Source organism: Anastrepha ludens, chromosome 5 (assembly GCF_028408465.1).
Source record: "Anastrepha ludens isolate Willacy chromosome 5, idAnaLude1.1, whole genome shotgun sequence".
Lineage (NCBI taxonomy): Eukaryota > Metazoa > Arthropoda > Insecta > Diptera > Tephritidae > Anastrepha > Anastrepha ludens.
Window position 1 is genome coordinate 115,688,409 of NC_071501.1, and position 16,368 is coordinate 115,704,776.

Consider the following 16,368-nt stretch of genomic DNA (forward strand, 5'->3'; position numbering starts at 1 on the left):
CGCTAGGCGCATACACGGAAGCGCGCTGATGAGATGTTTTCCGTTACTGAGGCCGAATGAAATTTAGCTGTACACGAGCGCTGTACTCTTAAGTGTAATTTTAGAACTTACGCAGATTTCTGAATTTTAATATTTCATGTCAAGAAATTGTTATAAAGTTTTTGAGGCTGGCAAAGATGTAGCACATGCACATACACATTTATACACATGTGAATAAATACATACAAAAATATTTTTTCTTCCAATGCAACTCTTCTGAGATTTTACACATATCGCTTGAAGTATATCTTACGGCGCACAAACTTGCCATAAGTATCAAATGTCAGCATAGTAACCGCCGAACTGAACTTTTACCGACGTGCAAACGCACTGGTAGACATATACGGTGGGCCTGCATACTCCTACACCTCAGACAAAGTCTTACGCTTGCACACTCTTTTTTAAAAAAAACTGAACTTTATATAAATAAATTTTTATTTATTACGTCAAGTATTGGAAATTCTTTTAATTCAATATGCCAAATTGTGCCTTTACGATGGTAGTCACCTTGACGTGGTGTAGCGGCTTATTGTGGGCTGGCACATGGGGCATGAAAAACGATGTCATCGGCTAGTACACAAACTAAGAACTACCTACAACGAACAGGCTGAAAGTAGACTTCCTACGATTTCTGGCCAGTCGCTAGGCGAGCTAGTAGTCGTAATGGCGCGCAAAATTGGCCAGCCCCTCCGGGTAGCGCGGCTATCAGTAGGACCAATGACCCTTTCTCATTGCGGTCATGTCTCTGCTGTTTTTGGGCTGCCGCAGATTTTACCTCCACTTCCATTTTTTAAGGCCTGGTCTTGGAAAGGTGGGGTGGGTACAAAAGCATTGCCTCGAGAAAACCCCCCAAACTCACGTCGGATTAGCTATGGTGGTAAGCTTGCTTAATGGGATAGAATCAAGTCTAATGGGGAACTCCGTACAAGGTTTGGCGCGCTTACGGTTTCAATTAGCCTTCCCATGGGGGCACCCATTGAAAACAAGAAAACGCACTGCACGCCTTTAAATGTGCATATTTTTGCCAATATCGGCAAACAACAATCGCAGGCTGAGGGGCAGTTAGTGCCAGATATAGGTAGCAAATGGGCCTCTACTTGCGGGGAAGGGCATCTGGTCCTTCCACCGAAAAGCTAGAGGATATGGATATGCCATCTAGCCAGGAGTCGGCTGGAATGTTTATCTCCTCGGTCCGGGAAAGAATTCTTCTGGAGCCTAATCCAAAAGCCAGAAAGACTTACGGTGACTGGGTGAAGCTGACCCGAGCTTCTTATTCACCTACTACTATATCTGACAAGTCCGAACAGAAAACTGTCAAACTTTCTACTAAAACTTAGAAGGAAAGACATTCGGTTGATGGTCGGCATCATTACAGGACACAACCCATGGGGTCAGCATATGACCACCATTGGAATCATCGAGGACCCGGTATGCCTGTCCTGCTTGGAGGAGGCGGATAGCACTGAGCACTTTCTCTGTGAGTGTCCTGCCTTTGCTAGAGCGCGACTACGGGTATTGGGTTCCGATGTCATGGGAATGAGTAATATTCGTTCTCTAAAACTGGAGGATATTTACAGATTCGCCAAAGAATCTGGAAAATTCTCACAGGACTAACTATCTCTATCTCTGTCTCTATTCTTTCCTATCTCTTTCTCTGATACTTTTCTCCCTCCCTCCTTAACTATCTACCCCCTTTCCAGAGCTTTAAATACAATGGGCTTTTTAGCCTGAGTGTTTTAGGAGCCACCAAATCTCCTGGTGCTCCTTGGCTCGACCTCTTCAAATTCAAATTCAAACTACTATATCTTATTATCCTCCTCTGTTTTCTCTTTTTTCTCCACTGCTTTGGTATATTTCGTAGTAGGATACTCTCTTTTCTCACTTCACAAAAATGATTTCATTTCTCATCCAAATGGGCCCGCTCATGAACAACTACATAACCTAACATAAACTATGTATCGCATCAGTTGTTGAATAATAGAAATTAATTATTTGTAACAAAATTTCCGAATTTACTTCTATTTTTTAAAACTATAGCAATATTTTTTCTTTTTTTTAATAGACTGTATGTGCCGCATGCCCACAGCTCAAGTCAACTCATTCCATCATCGTCGCTTTCATTTTCCTAATTCTTCACCTTTTCTTAGTGCATGCCAGGTCATAAATATCTCTCTAACTGATCTCTTACTTACAATTACAACTTAGCTCATCCTCAAAAAGTGTGGCATTTTTAAGGTATTTCGGCTCATGAACTTTCAGCCTTTTGGGCGCTCTTCAATGCACATTGTTGCATTTCTTTGGCTTACATAAAACTCGTCTGCTAACTTTTCTTTCGAAATGGTACGCAAAAGTGATGAGCACAAAATTCTGAATGCAAAATACCTCAACCTCCTCTATGGTGCTTTTGGGTGGAAATCTTAACATTCAAGTACTTTAATGAGGCCATGAGCTTTAGAGCAAAACGTAAAAGTACAGAAGCAAAGTGCAAAGTTGTCGCTTAAGTCCTTTGCGATGTGTTAAAGATTTTAGGTAATATATCAGTTGAATTTCAAGCGAAGAAGGTGCTTTTCACTGGCTTATAGCGCAGATTCGTAGGCCATAATCCAGAATTCTGAAAATCGAAAGATTATAAAAGAAAAAATCTGAGTTTAAAATATGTTTTACAAACGCCATGCACCGCAAGTAAAGTGAAGCAAGAACAAGTAACATTTGTCTAGTTATTTAATCTGACAATAGGAAACTGAGCTTTCCCTTGCTTATATAAATTTTGTTAGAAAAGTTTTAACAGTGAAATCTTGTGAAGTATAAAAAAACTCAGTCTCACACTTTGAATATCGTTTCGATACAAGTATGATAGATTACAAGGGTTGGCCATCCCATGGTGGAAATAATTGAGAAGTTAGCTGGCTCTCAGTGAACTTGACAGACCAGCGGAAGGTCTGACGTAGCCGGGGTTATGAGTCGATTTCTTTACAACAAAGTGAGATTGTGTTGGTAATATAAAGGGTGGTTAAATTTTAAGGCCCGGTGTTGATTTTGAATAAAATACAATATCTAAGAAATTATTGTCATTTCTCCTTATTATGATAATATTGGTATAGCTCAATTATGCATAAAACAAAATGTGGGCCAAATGGCCGCCACGGCCTCGGCGGCACACCTCCATTCGATGGTCCAAATTATCGATGACTCTGAGGCATAATTGAGGTTATATGCCGTTAATGTGCCGGATTATCTCATCCTTTAGCTCTTGAATTGTTGTTGGCTTATCGACGAACATCTTTTTTTCAAATAACCCCAAAGAAAGAAGTCCAACGGAGTCAAATCACATGATCTTGGCGGCCAATTGACATCGCCGCGACGTGAGATTATTCGGCCATCAAATTTTTCGCGCAAAAGAGCCAATGTTTCGTTAGCTGTGTGACAACCGGCACCGTCCTGTTGAAACCACATATCGTCCACATCCATATCTTCCAATTCGGACCATAAAAAGTTCGTTATCATCTCACGATAGTGAACACTATTCACAGTAACTGCCTGACCGGCCTCATTTTGGAAAAAATACGGCCCAATGATGCCGCCGGCCCATAAACCGCACCAAACAGTCACTCTTTGTGGGTGCATTGATTTTTCGGCAATCACTCTTGGATTATCATTCGCCCAAATACGGCAATTCTCCTTATTGACGAATCCACTGAGGTGAAAATGTGCCTCATCACTGAAGATGATTTTCTTCGAAAATTGGTCATTCACTCTTGCCATTTCCTGCCACCATTCTGACCATTGACGACACTTGAAATGGTCAAGAGGCTTTAGTTCTTGAGTCATAATGTTCATCAACGACGAGCGTGAGAGGTGCAACGTGAGAGGGCACGACGACGAGTTGAGGTGGACGGCTCTTCAACCACACTATCGCGCACAGCAGCAATATTTTCTGCAGTACGAGCTATACGAGCATGCACTGGTGTTTTCACATCTTCTGCAGACTTTTGCGCAATTTTTCCGATTGTTCGCACATTTGGACGATTAAATTGACCGAAAAAATCACGAAGTGCGCGATATGCATTTTGATTTGAACGCCCGTTTTCATAATAAGCCTGAATAACTTTAACGCATTGCTCTATTGTATACCTTTCCACGGTTCAAATTGAAAATGTCAAATGAAATACAGAAAAAAACTTGACCCACGCCATCGGGCACTCGTCAACCGAATTCTGCCAAGGGTGCTAAAATTTACAAGGCAAACCTTGTAAGTATGGTAACTACCAATACGAGGGGTGCATTTTATATGACGGGATTAGAGAACAAAAACCAATTTTAATCATCAAAAATCACTTTATTGTTTTTCAAAATATTCTCCATGAAGATCTATACACTTTTGCATGCGTTTGAACCAATTGTCGAAGCACTTTTGTCACTCTGAATGAGGTACCTCCAAAACATGCATTCTGAATGCCGCAACCTCTTCTTCAGGTGTCGAAAAACGTTGACCTCTCAGTTTGTTTTTTACGCACGTGAATAAAAAGAAGTCATTCGGTGCCAAGTCAGAACTATACGGCGGATGACCCATTAATTCGATGTTTTGGGTGCTCAAAAATGCAGTTGTTTGAGCCGATGTGTGAGAGCTCGCATTGTCCTGGTGAAGAGTGATCCATCTTTGGCGATTGGTTTTCCTAATTTCTTGGAAGACAACTGGCAAACAAATGGTTGTGTACCACTCAGAATTTACTGTTCTGCGTTGTTCTAGTGGTACGGTTGCGACATGTCTAGTTTTTCCGAAAAAACAGGCGACCATTTGCTTGGAAGTACTTCATGCGCGAACAACTTTTGTTGGATTTGGCTCATCTTGAAATACCCATACAGTCGACTGCTGTTTACTTTCGGGATCATACGCATAAATCCATGATTCAGCACCTGTTACGATGTCATAGACGTGTTTCGAAGCCTCGCGATCGTGTTTTTTGAGCATTTCCTTCGACCAATCGGCACGAGACACGAGCCTTTTTTTGAGCGATTGACAAATTGTGTGGGAACCAACGCGAATAAATTTTTTTGACAGTCAAATGTTTATGCAATATTGAATGTAGGCTGGTCCCACTAAAGCCTAAGATTGTCTCAATCTCACGATAGGTCTCATGACGATCGCGCACAGCATCAATGGTTTTCGGAACAACAACTGATTTTAGACGACTTTTACGAAATTCGTCTTGGAGCGAACTACGACCACGATTGAATTCACCATACCATCAATAAACACTGGTCCTTGATGGAGCTTCATCGCCAAAAAGTGAATTAAGTTCATCCATGCAATGTTGCTGAGTTAATCCACGTCGAAAGTTGTAAAAAATAATCGCACGAAAATGTTAACGATTTAATTCCATTTTTGGACCGAGATGAATCTTTTAAGTTACTGTAAACAACACAAATAGCGCTGGTATTTCAAAACCTTCTGAGTACGTAAAAGCCAAAAAATGTCAAACTTTGCGATACAGCTGTCAGTTGCCAGATTGCAACACCAAGGTTGCCAAATCCCGACATATAAAAGGCACCCCTCGTAACTATGGTCACAGAAGCTCTCGGCAGCTGAATTCTGCACAATCGATTCACATGGATTCACACACTTTTCCAATCAGTCTTTGTTCAACGGTTCAACTGTCGGGCAACGAAGAATCATTGGTTAATTTTTTCGTATATCACTAACACAATCTTAGTTTTTTCGTAAACAAACCGCTTTGGGACCCCAGTTACATCACCTCATCAGCTGATTCTCTCAAATTTGCAGCGATCCGAATAACGGTCTGTTATTGGCCACACCTTCTCAATTCTTTTCACCATGACGCTTGGCCATTCGCTTTGGTGAAAAGCGGAATTGTGAGTTTAACTTTGGTTGCCAGTTCAACAGTATTCTGCCCGGTCATTTCGACGGAGTGGAGACTGCGCTGATTATTTTCGTATATCGCCAACACAATCTCAGTTTTTGTGTAAACAAACCGCTGTCATATAACGTCAGCAATTCAACTGATTCTTTCGAATTCTCTAAAAGCCGATAAACTGTCGGATTTGGCCACACCTTCTAAAATTCTTTAAGCATATACTATACAGATACCATGTAGCATATATGGTATCCAAACTTCGTCTTCGAATATGTTCGGCGCTAAAGGTGCTGTTCAGGTTCGGTTTCGGTTCAGTTAGGCTTCGGCAAAATACAGAATTTTCGAAGAAAATTTCCGAATTTTTATTCCTTCAGGACAAATCACCAGCCTTTGGAAGAAGAAGAATAAAATTATATTTCTGTAAATAACGAAGGGCTCTTTTCTTAATGAATATCTGCGACCAAGTCGACATGCAATTTTATATATATAAATATTTTTTTTTTTTGATTTTAGAATAATATAATTTGAGTCTGATTTTTGACATCCCTTTTTAGGTTTTGTCTTGTTTGTATGCAAAACAACAGAAGTTTTCTTAAGATTATTATAATTATGATTGAAATGTTGAAAAGTTTGCTTGAAATTTGATACTTTTTTTGCCAGACAATGGCATATTCATACCCTTGCAGACATATAAACTACTTATTTTTGAGGAAATCGTAAGAGCAGCCATATAAAGATAGCGTAATGGCACCAGCTGCAGAATCGGCCGGCAATTGTGCGCGACTCTCAATGCTAAGCACAGAATATCTAGTAAGCCAAAGTTTTAATACACTGATCTCGGTGCGGAAGCGCTAGTTGCATTCTGGAAGAATTACCACTTTAACCAACCAACCAACAGTTATAACCGGACACTGCCTAATAGGTGGGCACGCCCAGAGGATGGGTGGGCAAATACATGACTTCTGTAGAAGTTGTCTAGATGAGGAGGAGGAAAAAACAATCATGCGCCCTCTAAGTCATAGTCCTGCTCTATCCAGACGTAGGTTTAGTACTTTAGGTAGACAATTTTTTAATGAATTGGAAGATCTCAGTTCTGTGGAAATCAAGGATCTTCTAAAGTTTTTGAAAAGCACATACTGGCTTAGGAAAGATAAGACAAGTTTCTCACGTGGCATCACAATGGGCTATGAACTTGAGTGCGTCCCACAGGACAACCGTTTCAACCTAAACTACCATAGAAAGTTTGGAACTTTGAACGCTATGTAAGTCTGGTATTTAATAAACTATATTTTTATAAAAAATTAACGAAAAAAATGTTTAAACAATAAATATTGAGAGTATTGCGAGCAGAAGTGCACCTATTTTTGATTTTTCATTGATAAAAATGCCGGATTTTGGAAACTTCCATGCTTGTTTGTTACTTTGGCCCTTGAAAATTTTCGGATCGCCCGTAAAATCGATCGTTCTGGCGACTATGATGGCCTCAGCGTAAAAGCACAAGGCGCCCTATGTTGTTGCTGTTGATAGACCGGCGATCTCTTGCTGCTGTTCAACAGGAACTCTTTATAGCTCGCAAGGCCACGCTGTAATTTACTCTCTCAAAAGGCAGGCAGTCTGCAGCCAGGCTTTCAGAAAGTGCCGGTGACCGCCCAATTGAAACTTAGCTAAGTATCTTCCGAAGAATCTGCAACTATTTGCAATAAAACATGAAACTTCGAGTAATGTATTCTGCTCCAAAAGGCATGACAGATGGTCAGCATTGAAAACGAATTTCCTGGCAGACATTAGGAATAAACTTTGCTTGAGAAACAGCGCGCGTAGCACGAGAATTCATAAAACTCATATTTCAAAAAGCAGAAAACAATAATTTATATTAAAATTGACACAAACAACCCCACAAGCACTAAAGAAATGTACAACAACAGCCGCACACACAGGCATACGAGCCAAGTACTAAAAGGCCGAAAAAATAATAATGGAAAACAAATGCCAAAAGTGGGAGCATCAACAAAAAAAAAAATACATGAAGATGAAAAGTAAAACATACAAATTGAAAAAGTACGCAGATAAGAAGCAAAAAAGAAAGTTGAAGATATCAGCGGCACAGGTCTCTACGAAAAGAGAGGAGCAAATTCAATATTAATGCTTGTTGCGGTATATTTTTAGGCGTTTATTGCATAGCGCCTGCCAACTGCTGCGGCAACCAACTTTTATCATTTCTGATTTTCGCCACTTACCCAAAAGCGAGAAGATTTCCATGCAGCAGCCGATGACGACTATTTATCTTACTAGACTTTCATGTGCAGTCGCGGCAGGTCGTTGGACAGGAGCAACAAATGGAATGCGCGAAAAGGAATCAGAATCGGCAGCGAAAAGTAACAGCAAATAAGGGAGAAATTGAATGTGTGTATTAACAATAAATCACTGCATGCGGGAAAGTATCCTGCGGTGTGGGGTTAAAGGCTGTGCGCGCGGCAGGCTGGGCAACGAGGCTGATGGCGTGTAAGTGAGCATAAGTGAAGCTACACAAGAAGTTAAGTTACTTTTATGGTTGTGAAGTTGGTGTGCATGTTGCATGCAACATGTCAAATCTAATTTTATGTGAGCATTTTCTTGCTGATACAAACAGATATTGGAGATGAAAAGCGAAATGGAAGTTTATAAACTTCAAATCGCATTTATTAATTTTCAAACAAGATTTTGTGGGTTTGGGGAAGACGAGTATATTTTTTTTTAGAATTTTCATAAGGGTATGGCACAGCAATGCCTAATGTGAAACCAACATTAGATCTGATGAAAGTTTTCTCCAACCGCTGCAGCTGTCAGTGCGCATTTGTGAGTTGAGTTGCGCCTTTGAATAAATGTTTGTGTACGCGCGCCTGCACAGAAGTTCGGGGAAACTAATGTGTGTGTGTGTGTAAGTGTGCATTCATATATGTGTACTCCTGCCTTTCCCACCCCTTTCCTTACCTTTGCCTCACATTGCTTCGGGTAACTTGTTGTCATGTTTGTTGTAATATTTATTGTATTTAGCATTCAACAGATAAACATCGCACAATGAAAAATCTAAACGCATGTCAAGGCCTATTTTCCGCTTTCCCTCAGCTTCCAGCATCCATGCATTTGGTGAGTTCCTCTTTTGCTGATTCAATCAAATTTTTTATATGTATGTGTGTGTAAATGTTATGTAAATCATTACACTTCATCGCGTGGATTTTGATATTTGATTGCATTTGTTGTTGTCGCTTGGCATTCATGTTAACAACAATCAGTTGATGTACCGTTACTCATAAATGTCAAATTTTAAGCACTTGGATCGGAGATAAGCAAAAGCGCTTTGAGTTTTTTATTAAAATGTAAATTTCTTGCTCCGGATGAGTATTAAATATTTAGGCGACACGAAATATTTCACCCAATTTTAGTTGTAATTTTTGTAATGAATGTACTAGAGCCTTGCTAGAAGTTGTTAGTTATGTTGAAAGTGTCCTTTAGTATGCATTGACTCTAAAAAACTTGAAATAATTAAATTATGGTATGCCCAGGTGCTCCTATTCCAGGCTGCTTCATTCGTCGTCAAAAATCAAGTTAGATACCTTCAATGAAAAGTACGCTGGATCTACTTGTAATAAAATAAATTGTGTCTCTCCAGATAATTATTGAATAAATTCCGGCATTGGCATTTCTAAATGAAGTAGTTTGCCAAGCCGTGAAAAACTCTTCAACAAGATTAAACAAGTGCAGCCTTAATCTGTGCCTAGCGCCCTCTCTCGCTAACTTGTTTGCCTTACAATTCCCTGGTATGTCACTGTGCTCTGCGACCCATATCAAATGAATTTGAATTGAATTTGAAGAGGTCGAGCCAAGGAGCACCAGGAGATTTGGTGGCTCCTAAAACACTCAGGCTAAAAAGCCAATTGTATTTAAAGCTCTGGAAAGGGGGTAGATAGTCATATCAAACGGATGCGGAAACATTCCACCATCTCAGCCCGCCATTTGCGAGAAACGACGAAATCAGGCCCAGTCTGTGTCAGAAAAAAGGAAGCGCGATTATTCATGAAGTATAAAAGATTTATATTTAAAAGTTTTTTAAATGAAAGTACGTACAAAACTTCGAGTCACAATAACTCAATAAGCTGCGTAGTCTCCATAGGGGTCGAGTAAAGCCTGACATCTTCTCGGCATGCTTTGAAGATCCCCTGCGTAGGTCGTCGGCAAACAGGACTAGATTTTGCGAATTTGACGCACGAGTTGCTTTAAATCAAGGACTGGCCTTCAGGCAAGATAAGTTTTCATAATTCCTGCGTCTGGGGACTGGGAAGGCCAGTCCACTACTATGTTGCCATTTTCTTGTTTTGTTGTTTTGCAATGTGTTTCTCTGTTTTTAGCAAGAATTGTGCATGCTTGGCGTAGTCGCAAAGAAGGGTCGCGTTTAAAAAGTTGGCCGATCACTTTATCCTGCTTTTATTCTTCAACATTTTTCTATACTTTATACCACTGATTCCACATCACAACAAACTTTTTTGATTTTTTAATCACTTTTGCAGCCGCGACGTAAGATAATTTCGGCCTATTTTTATGGTTTTTATATACATTTTTAAAAAGGTTAACGCTTTCGTAATTTTGTGTGAAAATTTGAATCAAATCAGAGGAAAACTGAGGGAGTTGTAGAACTGTGACTGAAAGAATTTAGCCAGGACAACTTGACATAGCAGCGAAGATTCAAGCAGTGCGAGAAGCAGCTGAGAAAGCCGCCCTGAAGACCAATAACCAGAACACCAAAGTCATGCATATCAACACAGGAAATACGCAAAATTTCTCCATTGATGGTGTCGAGCTCGAAGATGTACAATCGTTCTGCTATTTAGGCAGCGTTATGGTTTCTGGAAGCTCGAGCGACGATATAAAAAGCCGAATAAAGAAAACTGTGGCGGCATTTGGCTCTCTGCAAGCGATTTGGAACGCATCACACATTTCACAGCACACAAAAATACGAATTTTTAACTCCAATGTAAAGTCGACTTTACTTTTCGGTTGTGAAACGTTGAATGCGCCGTCAGCTGACACAAACTCTTTACAAGTTTTTGTAAACAGACGCCTTCAAAAAATTCTCAAAATATTCTGGCCAAATATTATCTCGAATGCTGACTTATGGACCAGAACCTAGCAGAAACCAATACTATTAGACATCCGAAAGAGAAAATGGGGCTGGATTGGCCATGTTCCGCGCACAGAGGAAAGGCTGCCATTGACTGGGACCCCCAAGGTAGCCGCAGAGGTGGAAGACCAGCGAATACCTGGAGACGACTGCTGGGTCAAAAACCCGCCCGTGCAGCTTAGCTGGAATGAAATTAAGGGATTGGCGCAAAACAGACCCGATTGGAAGAAATTCTTTGTGGCCCTATGTGCCACATTGGAACTCTAGAAATTTATGATGGTGAACTAGGTACTAGTGAGTCTTTAGGCTCTTTTGAACATTTTATTTTTACAGATTTGTGTTTTTTACATATTTAAGAAGATTAGTACTTCTGTAATTTTGTGTGAGAATTTCAAGCAAATCAGAGCAAAAATGAGGGAGTTACAAAACTTTTACTGAAAGAATTTAACCTGGGCCACAAAGTAGTATTGAGGCTTTGGTCTCATTTGACCAGTTTTTTTAAGCTCCGGCTTTTTTTGCAAATCTCCTACCATATATATGCAATGAAAAATTTCGAATTTTTAAAATGGAAGGTTCTAGCGCCAATTTCAGAAGATGCTTTCCATTTCAATTCAACCGGGCTATTCGGGTCATGTTCTTCGATTTATTAAAATCGGATTATTAAAATCGGTTCGTTTTTGACTAAGTTATGAGCATTTAAAAAAAAAAATTCTTATACAATATAATGAAAAAAAAAAACGATTTTGAGCCAAAAACAAAATTGTCGATAACTCTTGAAAAAATTTTTTTTCGGGCGAACAAAAAAATACGTGTCTCATTATTTTGACCAGAGAGCAACATATTTGAGTTACATCGAAATCGAAGAACATGTCCCGAATAGCCCGGTTGAATTGAAATGGAAAGCATCTATATTAGAATTTTTTTTAAATGCCCATAACTTAGTCGAAAATGATCCGATTTTAATGATTCTGGGTTCCAAATGATCGTCATGACTTACACAAATGACTTCATGTAGAAACAATTGCAAAAAAGTAGTTGAAAATTTTTTATTTTCTAAAAAACAAAAAGTGTGAAACGGGTTTTTTACTCAAAACTTCATTACTCAAAAACAACTCATTTTAGCTACTGGGCATTCAGCTCAATTGAAGTTTGAGGTGTCCTCTTGATTTGGAAAAAGTTATAAAAAAAAATACACTTTTTGAAATATTGAATTTCGAAAAAATTTAAATTTTTTTTTTTTTTTGCTAAATAAAAAATTTTCAACTACTTTTTTGCAATTGTTTCTACATTAAGTCACTCGTGTAGGTAATGACGATCATTTTGAACCCAGAATTATGAAAATCGGTTCATTTTTGAGTAAGTTATGGGCCTTTAAAAAAAAAATGTTCTTATATAATTAAAAAAAATCGATTTTGAGCCGAAAACCAAAATTGTCGATAACTCTTGAAAAAAAATTTTTTCGGGCGAACAAAAAAATACGTGTCTCATTATTTTGATTAGAGAGCAACATATTTGAGTTACATCGAAATCGAGGAACATGACCCGAATAGCCCGGTTGAATTGAAATGGAAAGCATCAGAAATGGTTCATATTGAATTTGCGCACAAAATTGCGGCACATTCTAAAAAAAATATATTGCGTATGTTCGCAAAACGACTCGAAGTTAATAGTTTATCAGGCCCACTAGATATGCCCTCTATTTTCATAACATACATTTTTGTGTTTTACAGTACTTAAAAAATACGGAATTTCGCCCCAAAAAAATTTGGATGCATATTTTTTTTAGTCAGAATTTGTTTTTAATTTATTTTTTATTCTGTATAATTTTTTCTTTGCACAATTTTGAAAATACAGTATTGTAAAGCAGAATTTAGAACCGCTAACGTAATGTGGTCATCTTGAGCGCATGACCCAAACCTTCTATTAACCGCACTGACCTCAGTCAACGTGTCAGGTGAATATATTTTTTTTTCATACAAATTTTGTGTTACTTGCAAAAGTGACCCATTTCCTATGCCAACATAAAAATTTGCCATCGATGTTGCATTAGTTGCGAATTCAACTTTATACCCGATATCCCCCTTCTCTACTAATTTTGCACACATCTTGGAGTTACTTTATAACCAAATAAACATTGTGCATATTGAATGCTACTGCCTTTTTATCTCAACCTGTGCCGTCCCTCCAAACGACGCAATGTTTTACCACCTCCTCTGCTCTCTACCATTCGCATTTATTGGCTTTAATGCAGGCCATAATTCACTCAACACCGCATAAGTACGACCGCCATACGCGCCTAATCTCATTTGCCCAACGTGTGACAGCAACACCAACAGCAAAGACGTCGCTGGTGGCAGCAGCAGTAGCTGAGATGAGCCTACTACCTTTCGAGTACAATAATCCTTCTTCCAGCCACTGCAGTTGGTGGTCAGTCGCATTTGCTGCCATTCAAGCATTTCACCACTTCACAGCGATTCGATTCGGTTTCGATTTGTGCTGTCCATTGCTTTGATTTCGTTTTTAACTTTAAGTGCTTGCAACATTGCAACAAATGCCTTGTCAGTTGCCACAAGAGAGTTCTGTTGTTTTTTTAGTTTTATTCCCCTCTCTGTTGCGCATTCACGCAGTGGTATTTGCTCGTACTTTGCCATTTTATTTGTGCTGATAACTGTTGCGTACACATTTTCTTTATTTCCGATATAATTTGTTAAACACACTCACTTTACATTTTTAAGATTGCAGAGTGAAGTGGAGTACATTTCAACAAGTCGGGCAAATGGCAACTGATGCTTGCTGACAGACAAATGGAAGGTATGGATGTAGGTGTGTGTGGAGGTACACTGATGTACGAGTGGCTGTTTATTTCGAGTTGTTGTTGTAAAAGTTCAAAAAGTGGAGAAACTGATTACCAAATAATACTCATTACAGGATTGTTTATACAACTGGAAAGAATTATAGCGAAAAAAGCGCGAGGCAGGTAAGAAAGAGGGTCACGGACCTAAGAGTGAACAAACGAGTCTGAATGATTTTTCTTGAACCGAAAAGGTTCGACGGATTATAGATTGTATTAGATTAGATTTGTGGAGGGTTGGACAGGTCCAAGCACTCAGTCATAAAAATCATTGCACTACACCTGACTAGATTACAATATAAATAATAGAGAGACAGCATAGATTCAGTATGGATGGTAAAAATTAGTTTGGGGCCACTCTTCCGCAAATCTGTTGGACTCATTGATGAATCTTCAGAGATCCCGAAGAGGAAGAGTATGAACTTTATCCATACTCATTAGATCGCACCCCAACATACTAAGTCTGATTCTACATAGAAAATGCCGGACAGCTACAGAGAAAGTGCTCTACATTGTCCTCATTCTCACGACGGGATATGCATATGGGATCGACAATGATTCCTATGGTAGCCGTACCCTGAGATTACACCCATAATTTCGTGTTTGATTCTTTCACAAAGTACTTGGCTATTCTGCAGGAGTCCAACTCAAACCACCTCTTCTATGGGTATACCTCATGACGTCGTCAATCGATGCGGAGTTGACACCTAGAAAGGGTTCAAGGCCTAGTGGCATACTTGCAGAGCCTTCATTTGCCAAGTTACCAGCTAACTCTTTCCCTGTAATACCACAATGACGAGGCATTCAAATAAGACAAACATTGTTGTGTTTTGTAACTGAACTGTTCAGTTTTGTCTTACTTTCACCCACTAATTTCGAAGAGCAGCGTGGATGAGCAAGGGCTCCCAGTGCAGCTTGACACTGCAAATATCCATAATTGCTACCTGGCTACTTTTCCCCGATTAGCCCAGATGCTACATTCAAGAGGGCATAGACTTCCGTTAAGAATACTGTAGCGTAGCTGTATTTAGTGTTTTCGCCTACGTACCATCCAGATCCGCTACCATCACTTGTCATGGATCCGTCGGTGTAGAAAGTGTGCTGAAATCCCGTTCATAGATTCCTTGGACTTAACGCTTGATCTTTATCTGGGATCACCAAAACATCATACTTCCTACCGAAGCTAACGACAGGCACCCTATTGTCCGCTAGCATCGAGAACAGTGTGCACTGCTCCGACAACTTTTGCCATATCTGACGACGGCCAGTGCTTACTTCATTTCCCCAGACTCCGTTTAACTTGAGCCTGTATGCCGCCTTCATCACTTCCTTTCGAATTTGAAAATCTAGAGGTTGGAAGATCAAAATGACATTAAGGGCATCAGCAGATGTCGTACTCATGGCACGTGTGATACCCAAGCACACACATCTCTGTAGCCTGTTTAGGGGTTTTACTCTGGAATTAATCATAGTAGCCTTCCATCAGACTACAGAGGCGTATGTAAATAATAATGGGTCTAATCAGGGTGATGTACAAGCAGTGTACTATCGCCGGTCTTGGGTCTCATGTCTTACTAAAGGTTGTCTTACACTGCCTGAAGACTTTTAGTGCCCGAGAGACCTTCTGCTCGGCGTGCGTATTAACCTAGATAATAAGATGATCTGAAAATCTTATTATCTAGGATAATCCCTAAGTATTTGACCTCAGAAGACAGTTGCAGTGTCAGTCCTTTCAAAGTGAGCAGTCCCAAAATTTTATCGCATATAGCTTCTACTGACCCTCCTAAGATTACTACGCACACATCATATAACACATAAGCTTGGAAGCACATCGTCTAGTGGGCAGCCCTTCTTAACCTCAACCTTGCCTCCTTCCTCTGTGATAAGCAGTCTTTTGGATAGCATGGAGTGAATCCATCTGACAATGATTTCTTTTACTCCATGCCTTCTGATAGCAGAGCACCTGGAATCAAAGATAGCATTGTCAAAAGCTTCTTCAATGCCCACAAACACACCAAACGTGTACTAACTTATTTCCAAGATTTTCCACTTTAATAAGCGTGTTGCCTCACATTTGTAGGGTGGTGGTTTAAAACCCCTGTCGTAATGTGCTTCCATTGCAAAGAGGAACGAGTTTAGACTCATGAACTGACTAACGTCGGGTCTGTAGCTCTCTCAATTGATGCAGATCCAATTATTGGTTCATCTTTTTTAAAGAACCTTTCATACCAAAGGCACTGAGGCGGTTTATCCATCTGCCACACCCGCAAAACTACAAAGTTGTGTTTGAAAAAGCCGAAGAGGGTAACACTCGGAATTTCGGTTGCTATACCTTAGTACTTGAGTTTTCGATTGAGGTATCTCGGTCAACTCACACCCACTGAGCCACAGCTGATTTTACAATGATTATAAGGTATAAATTACGATGGCATGTTTTACTGAGTTCAGAT